Source organism: Dipodomys merriami, unplaced genomic scaffold (assembly GCF_024711535.1).
Source record: "Dipodomys merriami isolate MVZ:Mamm:240054 unplaced genomic scaffold, mDipMer1.0.p SCAF_21, whole genome shotgun sequence".
Classification (NCBI taxonomy): domain Eukaryota; kingdom Metazoa; phylum Chordata; class Mammalia; order Rodentia; family Heteromyidae; genus Dipodomys; species Dipodomys merriami.
Window position 1 is genome coordinate 22,051,630 of NW_027203493.1, and position 16,237 is coordinate 22,067,866.

The 16,237-nt window shown below is 37.8% G+C and overlaps 1 protein-coding gene across 4 annotated transcripts in view; it reads left to right on the forward strand.

Annotated features, from left to right (window-relative positions):
* Bdnf (brain derived neurotrophic factor) overlaps positions 1–16,237 on the forward strand; it is a 54,190-nt gene that overhangs the window by 5,022 nt on the left and 32,931 nt on the right. Inside the window, exon 1 of one of the 4 annotated variants that reach the window (XM_070032693.1) lies at positions 15,786–15,832. The exons of the other annotated variants lie outside the window; for them this stretch is intronic. The gene's annotated coding sequence lies outside the window, so the exon portion shown is untranslated. Of the gene's footprint in view, positions 1–15,785; positions 15,833–16,237 lie in introns of those variants that run through there. 4 annotated transcript variants of the gene reach the window in all.

A 16,237-nucleotide genomic window follows, 5' to 3' on the forward strand; every position in this document is an offset into this window, starting at 1 on the left:
CTGCAAAAATTAAGCAGGAAGAATGAGACGGCAAGGCATTGAGTGACACACAACGATGGTCACAAAACCCAGCAGATAAAATAGAGGGGAAGTGTGCCTTTAGACATGACTTACAAAAGGGTGTTTATTTTATTTTAAATTCTGTGATCTGGGGACCAGGCTCCAGCTTGCTCAAATAATATTCACTTGATCATATTGCTAACAATCTGGCAGTTAAAATGATGTCTAACTGAATACAGTTTTTACTAAATATACTTCTACCTCATTTTTGCTTTTAATTAGGACAAACTACTCTAAGCATTTAAGTGATTATAATGAATATGAACTGATATCATCTGATTAAAAAAAACCCTGCTTAAAACTAAATTTGTTCTGAACAGCACTGACTTGCCAGAAAAATATCTATTTTTGTAGCTTTCTTTTCACTCTATGGATAATTTAATGAGTTGCCTATTTTAATTTTACAACTGCTACCTCAGAAGTATCCCAAATTATCTTTCTTTTGCTGGTGCCTTTCCATGCTAATTCGCTGCTGCCATGTGTGTGAATGTGTGTGTGTTTTTTCTAGAGAAAATTTAACCAGCACCAAGTCTCTTAAAATTATATACTATATTCAGTGTAAAGAATGGTGTGCAATATTTAGTAATACAAATCATTATTAACTTCTAGTGGAAGCTTATCATTGTGGAATACTATGGAATGGCTTCAATGGAAGAAGATTAACTTATTAAACTATAAAATGTTCTCCCCTTTTTATTTCAATATGACAATTTTTTTATAACATATGAAACTTTTCAGGATTTATTTTGAAGTAAAATTGAACTGTGGCTTTAGTAAGTGTTTTTTTTGAAAGAGACACAAGTTTATCATCAACAGTCCCTCATGGTACTACTCTCTCTGTGCTGGTATTTGAATTCTTTATTTCTGCATCCATTCTCATTGGCTGATTTTTTTTAAAGTATTCCAAAATGGGAAGAATTCCAAAATCTTAAAGTCTAGGTACATTCCTTTTCTTTCTTTTATTCTAACATCCCAAAAGAGTTCTGTATGGAACTATTTGCTGTAGTGTCGATTTTACTTATTTTTCTCCTAGTAACTACTTCATATCATACATTGCTTTGTAAGTTCTTTACAAGTTTCTTTTATTTGATTGCCTAACTACGTGTGTAGGGTAAAAAAAATCACAAATGGAGCCAGGAGCCTGAGGTTCACACCTGTAATCCTAGCTACTCAGGAGGCTGAGCTCTGAGGATGGGGTGGGGGGAGGAAGTCCCCATGAGATTCTTATCTCCAATTAACCACTCAAAAACTGGAAGTAGTGCTGTGGCTTAAGTGGTGGCTTAGGAAAGAGCTCAGGGATAGAGCCCAGGCCCTCAGTTCAAGTCCCAAATATCTATCTATCTATCTATCTATCTATCTATCTATCTATCTATCTATCTATCTAATCTATCTATATCACCCAAAGCCTTTAGTGAATGAAATTATAGTGCAGAGTTGCCAATACCCACTAGCAATAGGAGGTAGAATGACTTGAAATCTGTTTCTTCAAATGCTGCTTCTACTCTAGACGATGTTCTTCAATCCCAATTAAGACCTCTGAAGGAGGTCTTTGATTCTTTTCTTTTAAATCATGACAAATACATTCAAGAACTTTGCAAGATTGCTGGAAAGTTTTAACTAGTCTGTGACTTTCTTTTGCCAGATAATTCTTTGCCTCTAGTAGAGTTGGGGGCTCAAAGAAGATGAATCTTCCTGTAGTTAGTATGCTAATTTACAGTCAGTAATTCCCCCCCCCCCAAAAAAAAGCCCACAAAATACAGAAGACAGACAGGCTAAAGCCAAGAAGTACATTACTTTCCCTGATGAGTCATAGAATCTGAAGGCTAGGAAGTTTCTCAGAGGTCACCTAACACAGCCCATATCCAATGCATGAATTCATGCTGGCTTATTTTCTTTCAACCCTCTGGAATTTCATCCTACTCTTAGATGCCTAGATACTCATTTACCTTAATAGATATTCTGTGGATATCTTATGTGGCTCATGAGCTTAACTGGCTGTTTCTTACTTTGCTGCCCTCCATGTATATTGTCTAAAGACACTCTTTATATTCATAATTTATTCTGTAGATAAATTGTCTATTACATTCCAGGATCTACTCTGGAATCTGGGTATTCATCCCTGAGTAAGAATGAATGGTTTCTATCTTTGTGGGGCTTTTAGGCTAGAGATGAAGACTGGTCCCTTTGTTAGCTCTGAGCTCTAGAAGGGCCCATAGTTCTGGAATTTTGCCTTTTTCAAGGGAATACAGTGATGGGGATTTGAAACCCAGGTTCAAACTTTACTCCTAAGTTGTCAATAAGTAGAAAAATCAGTCACATGATCTCTATTTCCTTACCCATCAAACCAGAAGGATGTTGTCAAGATAAACCCTATATTCCATTTCAGCTCCAAGTTTGAGTGATATAAAAGATATGGTCTGTACTGATTGTTTGGTGGTAAACAGGTCCTAAATTATACTAAACTTCAGTGATTTAAAATTTTAGACACTACTCATTTTTAACTTTCTGAGTAAATTATGAAACTTCAAGCAATATTCTTGAGACCTGAATAAGAGAGATGTAGGTGATGAGCCTATTGCTACTTCAGGAGCAATGACTTTACAATAAAGTTTTAATTTGAACAATGTTTACAAACTTCTGCCGATTTATTTTAAAAGGGAAGCAAGTGTTAGAAGACCCACCATCAAATTTTCTTCATGCTGGCATAGTTCTAATTTTTCAGGTCAGTTCTTTCTAAAAATCAAAGCTATTGCATGCTGAAAATGTCTAGGTCTCATGAATAATGTATTATATGAACACGATAATAGATAATTAGGTGGACCAACCAGTGGAAACATGAAAGGGAGCGGGTAGCCCAAGGATTGCAGAAGGTGTGTGGGCATTTTGACATCCAGGAAATGCTATAGATCTGTCCTTAGCTAACTCAGCCTGGTGGAGATAATTAAGAAAAAAATGTGGGTGTAGAAAGACTGCAAGCCATTCCCCAGGATTGGCTAGATTGCTGCAGGAGTTCAAAAACAATTGGCACAGCCACCCACACTGGATATGATTGCCCTTTGATGAGGCAGCTATTGACTTTTATAAAGATGCCATGTTTAAAATAACTTCTGATGTACAAGGGCTGGATGACAGACATCATTCTCAAATTCTATTTTAGACAAATGGCAAAAATATATCTTGCACAGTATTAATTTGAAAATGAGAAACTTTAGAGTGGTTTCTTTTTCCAAAAAGTCAGTTTACCAATGGGTGCTATGACCTGTCAATTTATCAATTCAGCCTGAAGCTGGTAGTTAAACAGGTGAGCATTCTCAGGAACACTATAAGAAGTATAAAGTATTTTGCCCATGTTTTAAATCTGCATGAATGTTAAATGCATTTTAAACCCTTCAGAAACTGGGAGAGGAGACCCAACTCAGCTACTGTGAACAGCAGAAGAAATTCCTGAGATTTCAATAGTAGAACATGTATTGAATATTATCTAGAAATCTCTTCAGATATGGTAAATTCCTCGGTGCCAGAAGGAGTTAAAACTGATTTATCTCCAACCTCAAGGAAACAGATCAACTACCTATAATTCCTAAGCATTAAAGCTTTGGGGAAAAAAATATCCAAGTTAGGTGACTGTGCAAACAATCTAGAAATATCTAAAGGTATATTCATGGAGAACGAGAGAGAGAGAGAGAAAGAAAGAGAGAGAGAGAGAGAGAGAGAGAGAGAGAGAGAGAGAGAGAGAGAGAGAGAGAGAGAGAGAGAGAGAGAGAGAGAGAATTGAGAACTGAGTAGAGAAATAAACATGGAAACCAAGACCTGGCTAGAATTATAAAGGAGCTCTTGAGTCCTCTGTATTTCCAGATCATTTGACTATGAGACTGATCTCTCACTTCCTTGCTTATTATTGCTCTGGGTACTTTAGTAGGACACAATTTCCTCAGTTTTCATCTTTATTTTCCACTAAGGACTTCTTTCTCCTCCAGAACTTCCACAATCAATATTTAAGAATTATTCTTTTATTATTCTTTGCTACATGTTGAACCAATATGACATTTGTAGTTAACTTTTGTGGCACGGACTCTTGGCACTCTGGTAAGACCCACATAAACCCTTCTCACAGCAGTATTTCCAAATGAATAAAATGAAAATTAGAAGATGAAAAAGAAAGACAATTACACTGATATACAGTCAAAAAATACTAAAACAGGGATTGGGGATTTAGATCAGTGGAAGACTACTCGCCTGGCAAGTGCAAAGCCCTGTGTTCAGTCCTCAGCTCGACAAAAACCACAAAACGGAAACAAGCCAAGTGTTGGTGGCTCACACCTATAGTCCTAGCTTCTTAGGAAGTGAGATTTCAGGATCAAAGTTCAAAACAAGCTGTGCAGGAAAGTCTGCAAGACTTTTATCTCCCATTAACCACGCAAAGCCAGAAGTGGGGGTATAGTTCAAGTGGTAGAACACAAGCCTTTAGCAAAAAAGCTCAGAGATAACACTCAGGGCCTGAGTGCAAGTTTCAGGACTAGTACACACACACACACACACACACACACACACACACACATATGCGCGCACACACAGATGTACACACACACACACACACATATACACATACACACACACACACACACACACACACACACAGCCCCAAACTAAAACAGTACATTGTGTGCCATAATATATATAATATATGTACTTGGGGTTTTTTTTTGGCTGTATGATAGGCATGTGTCCGTTGACTAAGCTTGCTTTACCTGAATGCTTATTCATTGCTCTAGAAATCCATCACTCTATTGGAAAAGATAGAAACATTCACACTTGGGACATTAACTTAGGGACTATGGCCTCAGATACCCACTCTTATCTCACAAACCTCAGTAGACTGTCACAGCTCTTCTTTTTCATTCAACTAGAGAAAAGTATCTGCATGTTATGGCAAGGTGAGAAAACACCTCTCTTTCATTTATCTAGTGCTAAGTTTCTTGCTTGACTTTGACATATATTATTTAATTCTCACAATAACTCTTAGAGATAGATTGCATTCTAATTGTATGAACAAGGAAATGAGCTCTGAAAATTTAATTTGCCTCAATACAGCAGATCTTTTTTTTGGGGGGGGGGTCATGGGGCCTGAACTCCACTCAGGGCCTGGGTGCTGTCCCTCAGCTCTTCAGCTCAAGGCTAGCACTCTACCACTTGGGGCACAGCACCACTTCTGGCTTTTTCTGCTTATGTGGTGCTGAGGAATTGAATACAGGGCCTCATGCATGCAAGGCAAGTACTTTACCAATGAGCCCAACACAACAGATCTTAAATAAAGAAACTGAATTTCAAACATCAAGTTTTCTGATTTTGACATCCATTATAAAATCTTGCTACCAGTCAGATTTCATTTGGATATCCCCATTTTTCATGGCTTTTCTTGAGAGATCTTTACCACTACCCTTTGAGATGACTAACAGTCTTAAAATTAGTGGTCACAAATACTACTTGAGAACCATTGTTAGTTTTTGCTAATTGGGAGGGGGGAAACTTTCAAATTGCTAATTATCACCTACTCCTTTTGAAGCTTGGTTTTCATAATTATAAAATTGAGAAAGTGATAATACTTAAAATAGCTGGTTGAGATCAAATAAAAGAATAATCAAATCTGATTTTGAGTTCACTTTGTCAGCTAATCTACATTTCTATAGTTCATTGACTCTTACTCATAATTGTCTCCCCAGGCAGGGATTCTTTTTCATTTAAAGATAAGCATTATTCTAAACTAACAGAGCCAGAAATGACAAAACTGGACCAAACCTATATTGGCCTAATGCCAAACTTTTTTCTTTTAATTATTAAACCTGCTGATCCATATGCAATTTTAGTTACTCTTGTTATAATTGTGACCTACCTAAAACACCATCAAGACAGAAGTGAGCATAGTCACTGAAGAGAAAGATTAAAAATTGAAATTCTTTACCTGCACATTCTTTTTTCCCCCCATGTACTTGAGTTTATTACCCAATGGATGATGTCTAACTCCTTTCTTAACTTGTTTAGGGCAGTTCTTAGTTAGTTGACTTCTGAGAGTTACTGAGTAAGAAACCTTATAAATTGTTTAGATTAGGATTTAGTGTGTTTAGAAGCCATTTCATAAGTTTGCCTTTCCTAACTCTTACTGGCTGGAGTACTGCAAATGCTGTGATGAGAAACGCCCTTTCCAAAGACTCACAGTGCATGACAAACCTCCAAAGCTAACATGTTGTTTACAGATAGGGAGAAGAGAATGGACAAGCACAGTCTTAAACGTAATTGGAAGGCTTGTAGTCCCTGATGGGGACTAAAATGTTTATTGGCTTTCCTTGTGCAATTCAATGTTCTTTCTCCAAAGGCTCTACTCCAAACTTGAAACTTCTACGTAAATACATCTCATTTGGGGAAATGCCAGGAATTGGTGCCTGGGTCTCTTGTGTCTTTCCTTCAACTCAGCATTGAGAACATCGGCTCTAGAAGAAAGCTGGGAATTAGCCTAGGTAAAGGAACCATATGTGTACTTGCAGCAGCATCCTTTTAGAAAGCAGCTCCTAGAAAGATCCAATGAGGGATTGGACGCATACTGGTAAATCTGAGATAGCACAAGTCAATGATCTTAAAAAAAAAAGATTTGAAAATCTGTGAAGAAAAACATATCTCAATTTACCCTGATTTATGCAGGGAAGAATATCCAAACTCATATCATTTTTTATATGTCTCAGAGTATAGAAACCAGTGTAGTAGAAAAGTAGGGCCTTTGTAGAGTTTTTGTTGTACAAAAAAGTCCACCTAACTCCTTGTCAGAGCTAGCTAAGTAATACATTATATTAAAGATTATGAATCCTTATTGGCTCAAGGTTCCAACTTAACAAATAATTACATGAGTTTCATACTTAGCTTACCAAATAATATACAGCTCCTGAAAAATCCAGATTTATATGGTGGAAAAAGTGCCCTAAAGACGAGCTAATTGAATGGTACCCTAGAATGTTGAGATGACCTGGACCCTTCGTTCTTCCTGGGTTGAAGTCTGAACGTTATGTGAAATTTGTCAGCTTCAGTTTTCCAGCCACTGACTTCATTCTATTGATGGGGTAACTAAAGGTGTACAATAACAACTACAGTTCAGTTTATTCTATAAGCCTTTACATAAATAAGCTTGGATTAACAAATGGTCTTATTCAGATCACATGGCCAAAGAGTAACAGATTTTTAATTAGAGCCCAAATTCTCCTGATTACTATCTAGGCCTTGAAATCATTTGACATGATAAGGATCTCTCTTTGATTTCCCAGTAATTAAAATGAAACAATGGACAGTTTGTGTGGGATGCTAATTATTTTCATTTTCAAAGTAAGGTATTTTGCATATATCTTACCTTAATTACTAAAATAACACAATCGAAAAAAGTAATATTATGCTAATGGACAAATATTTATTTATTTCAAAATGGTAAGAAAAACACTAATTGAATTTTAAACAATTTTTATTTTTGGTGGTGATGAAGTCTGGACTTGACTTCACGCTTTCCAGGTAGTTACTTCACTATCACCAGTCCTATTTGCTCTGGTTATTTTTGATCCAGGCTGACCTGGATCATGATCTTCCTAGTTTACACGTTCCACTGTAGCTGTGATGACAAGTACACATACCATTCTCAGCTATTCATTGAGGTAGGATATTGCAAACTTTGACTAGGCTGGCCTAGAGTTACAGTCATCTTAAACTCTGCCTTCTGATCTCCTCTCCTCTCCTCTCCTTTCCTCTCCTCTCCTCTCCACTCCTCTCCTCTCCTCTCCTCTCCTCCCTTCCCCTCCCTTCCCCTCCCCTCCCCTCCCCTCCCCTCCCCCCCTCCCCTCTTCTCTTCTCTTCTCTTCTCTTCTCTTCTCTTCTCTTCTCTTCTCTTCTCTTCTCTTCTCTTCTCTTCTTTTTGTTATCCAAGACTCGAACTCAACACCTGACATTTTCACTCATTGGCTAGTGCTTTACCACCTGAGCTATGCCTCCAGCCCTGATCTCAACCTTCTGAATAGCTAGAATTAAAGGCATGAGCCACTGGCACCTGACTATTTTAAACTTTCTAGAAACCCATAATTAATTTATGAGAATTGAAATACTAGTCAAGACAAGATGAATTGAAAATATAAGTTTATATTTACTAATATATTACTTATACTTTAGAATTACTACATTTGGTTTTCTTATCTGATATTTGATATTAGCTTTATTTCATTTTTAGTTAAAAAATCAATTTATTTTGGATATGGTGGCTCATGCCTGTAATCCTAGCTTGGGAGGTGGAGTTTGGAAGGATCATGGTTTGAGGCTAGCCTAGGCAAAAAGTTCATGAGACCCTATTTCAATGCATAAATAAAAGCTAAAAGCTGTGTATGGTGGGCCAGATCTGCCATCTCAGCTATGTAGAAAGTATAAATAGGAGTATTATGATCTAGGCTATCTGGACATAAAAACAAGACCCTATTCAAAAAAGTAATTAATGCAAAATGGAATTGGTATACATGGTAGAGTTACTGTAGAAGTCACTGAGTTCAAACATTAAAAAAAGAAAACCTTCAAAAAACAATACTGTCCCTTTAAAATAATTTTTAAAAATAAAAAGAAGAATTCTAAAATTAATCCTCTTAAGATTCCTTAGCAATGTTAGGAAATGGTTGCTAATTTAGAAGTTATATTTTAAACTACCAATTTCCAAAGAAGTGTTCTTCAGGGTTTTTATTTACTTATTTCTTGTTCTTCATGTGAGATCCATCCATATAATTCTGCTTTTGTGATTAACTTACATTATGAAGTCTTGTCCTAAAGTGGCACTCTTATAAACATCAATGAGCGAAAATTGAATTAGATATTTTATAAATTCTTCCTAGGAACAGAAACCAAAATCATACAATGACAACATGAATTTCTAAAACTACAATAATAAAAAGTAAAATTAGAAAGATATTAGCCTAGTAAATAGTCAAAATTATGTCAAACCTGGACATATTTTAGAGAAATTGGCACCCTGTAGATTGGCATGATTGTCTTTTATGGACTACAGCTTATTTTTACTCACTTTACTCTAATTAGTTTCTGTGTGCAGACAAAATGGAAGGCACTGGGAATTTGGCTTGCAAAGTAGCTCTAACATGATCTACCCCACAATCTGCTTGTCATGCTATAAGAATATGTTTATCATGTGTGAATGGAAATTGAAGTCCATATTCAGTATCAATTTTAAAGCAACAAGCCTTGCAAAGCTAGTTTCAGTTATTCATACTGTGAACTGATTTTTTAATTAAAAAGGTGGATTGATGGCTAAACCTTTGATTCATTCTTCCCAAGGCCTCCAAGAAAACATAAAAGATCCTCAATGCAAAACATTTGACTGTATTTGGGAGAGGCATGGAATTTAGAAATAAAGGAATTGTTGAGTCTTTTTAAAAAATTTAGTATAGAAACTGTCTTGGGAAAAGATTATTGTACTCTGAATTTGTGGCCTAGAAATATATTTAATTTCTATTAGGGAGCCGACATCAGACTTCCAAAATTGAATATCTATTCATATACCATCGTGTATACACACACACACACACACACACACACACACACACACACACACACACACACACACACACACACTCCTTTCTTTCAGGTCATAACTACTGTCTGCATAGTACAAAAATGAGTTATAAATACATAAATTATAAATAACTAACATTACAAATAAATTGATTTGAGGGGGTCTTGGAACTTAAGTGCATGAATAGCTACTCCTTCCCTTCCACTCTCCAGTCTACTGTACTTCTCTGTTCTCAACTTTTATGAAACATTTAATTTGTTCAATTTGTTCATCTGCCTCAACTTCTCCTTTTCTCAAGTCCAACTAGACTTACCAGTAGGAAATGGTTGTTAATTTAAAATTGAAAACCTGGATCTTACCATTCCCCTTTTCAGCATAATGTCCCTTGACAGTTTCTCCAAGTGACATTATGATCAGAAAGTTAATGTTCTCTTCCCTTCAACTTCTTTTTTGGAGTGTTGACTTCGCTGTACGTGTAGCCTAATTTGGGGGGACAATTGTGTTGATTCTACAGTCCCTATTGAATATTTCTTAAACACAGTCATGACTAATTAGAAATGGAATTTCTGCTGAGCCCTTACTCTTCACCTGGGCTATAAAGGAGTAGAGGATTGAAAATATTTCCTCTCCCTTTAGTTGTGAAATTCTAAGAGATATATCTGATGAGTGATATGTTCAAGAAAACTTGATGTTGGTTAGCATAGCTCCCTTGTATGGAATCTAGCTTAGTTTTATTTACTCAGTTTAATTAGATCTCACATATTGACTTTTTTTAATGTTTAAATTCACAGGGAAGTGAACATTTCAAAACTAGGGTAGTGTTTCATGGATTTTTACATCCCAAGAGAAATTGTATCAGAGCATAACCACCAGAGAATGCATAAGTACTACTCCAATTTAGCAGTTATAGGCTTGCAGCTAGAGATATTAAGTATAATACAGGGGGAAAACCCTCTTGTTCTTAAACAATTTTGTTCCAGGGGGAGTAGAAACTAAATATCTTCTTCAAGATGTGTTTCATTCCAAAAAAAAAGGAAAAAGGAAAAAGCTTCATCTACAAGCTAAGGGTAAAAGACACAGCTTTGACATGAAGGCTCATCATTTTATTAAACAACCACTGTGTCTCCCAACTAGCAAGGAAAAGATTTGTCAATCTGATTGAATCTTCCCTTTAGTTTTTCCTAGCAGCTGTGTTCAGATAATTCATGACTCCCATGTTTCCTGAACCCTGGATAATCTCATACACATGTCTAGTTTGGGGCTCCACATTTTCAGAAGAATATGGAGACTTTGGCCGGAGGTCCTGTGTAGACGTAGAGAAATGATTAATGGATTAGAAGTTGGAGTTTATGAAGAAGGTTGAGATCTGATCGCTTGCTATGAGAAAAGTTGGAGTGGTGACTTAATAACATCAGGAGGAGAGTAAGCAGATGTTCTCCATTTTCATAAAGGTTGGACAATATGAAATAAGATATAAATCGCCACAAGAACAAATCTATGTTACAAGTAAGAGTTCCCAAGCTCTAGTCTTGCTGTACTGTAGAGAAGTCCCTAAAAGGAAAGGCGCATAATGTACTTCCCTAGTCTGTCGTGATGGCCCTACAGAAGTGAGGAACATGTAATGATCTCTGAAGATTCCATCAGATGAATCTTAAAAAAAAAAGAAAAAAAAAAGGTCTACTTAGGAAGCCCAGAACTACCATTGGTGGCTCCCTCTTGGAATTCCAGGGGTTCAGGAGGTGGAAAACAGGATCCTTATTGTTTGGGGCCAGCCCAGGTTAAGAAAGTTAGAGAGACTTTATCTCAAAAGGAAATCTGGATGTTGTGTACAATGGGCATGCCAACGTATTCTTCTTTGTTACTTTTTAAATGTTGTCAGGGAAATCTGGTAAGGCCTAGGGTTCCAAGTTGATGATTCTCATATGTTTGGGAGGTTAGCCTCAGCAATTTTTAATGATTTTTGTGTGGTTTTTCTTGATTTAGTCAAATATTCCCAGATGGGATCACTTTTCTACCCTCTTTTTCTACACTCCAAATCTGGGAACTTCTAAAACTTTCTTCTGTGGTTCCTTGCTTTTGTCTGACACTTGTAGTCCTGCTTGTTGCATAACTTCTGTAACAGGTGTTGATCAATTAGGTCATAATTAAGTATGGTGTAGAGCTATTCTTTCAGTTTATGAAATGCTTGCAGAGAACTACTACCCAATGAGTATGGAAACTATTTCTCCCTTAACAATTTTCTCAGGGCAGGTATTATTCAGTGATCTCAAAGAGGGTAAGCAGCACAGTTCAAGCCTGTGTTTGGCCTTTGGAATTAGAAATCACACAGAATGAATTTGAGAACAACTCTGCTACTCTGTTCAACAGAGGAGTTTTCTGTTTATTTTTTCCCCTATGTTAATTACTTATTCCCAATTTTTCAGTAATGTTGGAGGTCAATTCATTTGATACTAGAGAGTTTCAGAGTTTATTTATTTATTTTTGCAAGGAAGATTGAAGGCAGAAGTAACTAGGAAACTTAAGTAAACATAATTAAACATAAAATGTTTATAATGATAGTAGTCTTGACCTCAGCCAATTAAAAGTATTAATAGAAAAAAATGACAAAGTCACATCTGAGCCTACTGCCTCCGCTCCCATTTGGGTAATGAGGATTAGTTTCTATTTCCTGACAAGTATAGATGAGTTATTCATGGTGCTCCTGGGACACTGGGTGAGGGTAGTATTCGACCAGCACTCCAAAGCAATAGAGACACTCATTCAAAGATAATTTTCAAAACCTCACAAAAGTGAAATGAGTAACTTTTATTTTCAAGTTTCCCCTTCCCCTCCTTTTTTTTTTCTTCTTCCTTTTTTGGTTGGTTATGGGGCTTGAACTTAGGGCTGTCCCTGAGCTCTTTTGCTGAAGACTAGCACGCTACCATTTTGAGCCACAGTTCCACTTCTGGTTTTCTGGTGGTTAAATGGACATAAAAATTTCACAGACTTTCCTGTCTGGATTGGCTTCGAATCACAATCCTCACATCTCAGCTTCCTGAGTAGTTAGGATTACAGGTGTGAGCCACCAGGCGTCGGGCTTTTCCCTCTTTTTTGATAGAGAAAATTATTATATAAACTTGTCATGTTTGCTCTCAACCTGTCTATTATGCCAGAAACCAGTGTTTAAGACTAAAAACATACACACTATCTTAGCAGCATTGCTCTTGATCATAATAAGAAAATAATTTTAGTACTTTGGCAAGCAGTTGTGATTCTGTCTGATCAGCAGGTTGAGGCAGGAGGAGTACAGGTCTATTGCCAGCCTCGGCTACACAGAGGCCCTGTTTAAAAGAAAAGAAACAAGACTTTTTGTAAAGGGTTTGATCTTAGATCTCAAAAATTATATACATATATATAGTTATATATAATCTATGTTGTCTGAATTAAACAAATAAAAATATTTGGAAGTCCATGCCAGGCAATGGTGCATAGTTTATCTTGGCTTCATTGTTCTCACTGTAGGAATGTCATTTTATTGCTAACAGGTAAGTGTTTGAAGTTTGATCTCTTATTGTTTTGGGGACTCATACACAAATCAGAAAATTAGAAATGCCCAGAACTGTGTGAAGAGGTCCTATTTGTAAGGCTCATCTGAATTGATACTTAATCTTCTTTTATTTCTAAGTATCCTTTGCCTTTTCTGAATTCTCTCTTTCTCAGTGAAACTGCACCACACACTGGAAAGTGAAGATACCAACATTTATTTATATAATATCAAGGGAAAATAGGAACAAGAAGATTGGCCATAGACTCATCCAATCACAGCCTCAGAAATGAGCACAAATTCTGACAGGGAAAGATAAATTCAGCAAGTAAAAGACTTGCTCCAGCTGTAGCGAATCATAGCAGACTCTGGACATCGACTTAACATATATATATGTATACATACGTATATATACATACATACAATAACTGAGTTTTGAAACTTGGGAACAGAACTTGTTTTCTAGCAAATTTAAAGTTGGAAAGTAAGCATCAATTTGAAGCAAACAAAATTATTTGTTAAAAGTCTGGGTGGAGATTATTCCAGTCCTTATAAAGAGACACGAATATTTACTTAAAAAACATATAGCTTCATAAATTGCATTACATTGGATGACCTTTTGTTTGCATCCACCCTATACCCTGGCAACTAGAAGCAGAGAGTTTTTGAGATGGCCACACACAGCTTCAGGTCCTCTGTCCTTGTTGCTCTCTGGTTACCCTGCACATTTCACATACATTGACTATTCCACAATAAACTCCACCATCTGTCTGTAGGGGAGTTTGTATTGATCATGTGCTCCATCAAGTTGACAGAGGTGCAAAGCTAAATGTGTGACACTCTAAGAATATGCATATATTTGAATAACTTGACTATTTAGACCAACAATTTGCAAAGGCACTCTGAATGATCACACATTCTGCTAACACTTCCAAGGAACAGATAGCTCTACTTACTGGAGGGGGAGGGGAGAGTAGAAAACAGGGGTATTTCTAGCTGGAGTTCTTGAGTTCATTGAAGTCTTGTCTCTGGCATTTTCCCTGTGTGAGTGAACTTGAGTAAACTACTTTGTAGCAATGAGCCTCAGGTTCTTCATTTAGACCAACAGGAACATTTTTTTTTCCGAAGCTCTAAAATAGTTAATAGGAGTGAATTCCTTTTGCTACTTGCCAACCCTAAGGCAAATTGAACCCAGTATGCAATAATATATATTCAACAGTGCATTCTTGATAACCACAAGAAGGTCCAGGAAAGGAAATTGTTTAGAAGTCTTTCCTTCTACCGAAATGAATGTTAGACTGTGTAGGGGAATTCTTATTCTTAAAGCAACCAGTCTTAGTAACGCTTAGTTACCCTTTGAGATTACAGGGGGAAAAATTGCATACTCACACATAGCTGTCTGTACCTACAGAACTTTGAGGGGAAGGTGTTCTTGTGATTGCCAGCTTTGCATCCCTCAGGGAGTTTTTCCCAAAGTGTCACTTCAAGATTGTCTGTCTCAGAATGACTAAGGATGCTTATTTAAATGCTAATTCCTGCAAACCCCCCTCCCCCTCACTGGAGCCTAATTTCAGAAAGAGCCTTCATTTTAACACTCGGGATTACAGGGTTAGGACTCTTGAACCTTCTAGACCCACGTCTTGCTTTTCATTCTAAATCTTAAGGTCCAGACTAGTCGTGTAGGTATTGGTTGAAGCAGCTGAGAAGAACATCTAGCTTTAAAGCAGGAAGCCAAGGAGACCATAGGCAAGAGATCATCAAATGGCTTATTGAAAATAGTCTTCTGGTTCCAAGGGTCTTGGCCACAGGCAAAATAGGGACCGGGAGGACCCCCTCCCCATATATATATATATATATATATATATATATATATATGTATATATATATATCTTCACATCTGTTTCTCTAACATCTGTGTATCTATCTATGTATTTATGCACCCATCTATCTATGTGTCTTTCTGTCTATCTTCCTCTTGGCTGCCCACGTTCGTTTTTCAAAGGTCTGATTTCTATGTTGTAAGTTGGCTAAGGCTGGCAACGAAAAAAAAAATCTGCAAGAGCGTGCAATGAATGCCCTGGAACGGAACTCTTCTAATAAAAGATGTATCATTTTAAATGCGCTGAATTTTGATTCTGGTAATTCGTGCATTGGAGTGTCTATTTCGAGGCAGAGGAGGTATCATATGACAGCGTGCGCGTCAAGGCGCCGTGGAGCCCTCTCGTGGACTCCACCCGCTCTCCCATTCACCGAGAGGACTGCTCGCACCGCCTCCCTCCCCCACCCCCCCCACCCCGGCCCGGTCCCCACCAATCCCACCCCACTCCACCCCACCCCCGGCGAGCTAGCACGAAATCTCCCAGTGTCTGCCCAGATCAAATGGAACGCCTCGCTCAAGGGGTGCGAGTATTACCTCGGCCATGCAATTTCCACTATCAATAATTTAACTTCTTTGCTGCAGAACGGGAGTACTGTAGCGGGCACCCAAAGACTCGACCCCTACCCCCCCTCCCTTTTGGAACCAAAAGGAAGGTGGGGGAAAATTATATATATTATATTATATATATATTGTATTAAGAGTCTCTGAGTTTGGGGGCTGGAGTCTTCCCCCTGAGCAGCTGCCTTGATGTTTACTTTGACAAGTAGTGGCTGAAAAGGTGGGTTTCTTTTCTTTCTTTTGGTGTATCTCTCCTTCCCCTCTTCTCCCTCTTCTCCCCGCCCCTGGGTTTGATGTGCTGGGAAAGCGCGTGGCTTTAGTGAGGTCTGTTATTGCCTCGGCTTCCTGGCTGGAGCAAGTAACTTGGTGTAACGTTATCTGCGGGCGTTCATTAATAAAAAATGGTGTTATTATCTTGATTGAATTCCTATTAGGCAAACTCGGGAGAGGTCAGTGCGCGAACTCTGTTTAAGCCAGCATGATGTTTAAGGTAGCTGAGTCCACTCCCCCGCCCCCAGCCTCGTCCAACGGGTGCCTTTCACCCCGGTGCCTTTCTACCCCCCCCCCCCCCGCCGTGGGCTCGCGTTCCGCCGGCTTGGGCGGTGCGCAAAGGTGCGGGAAGGTG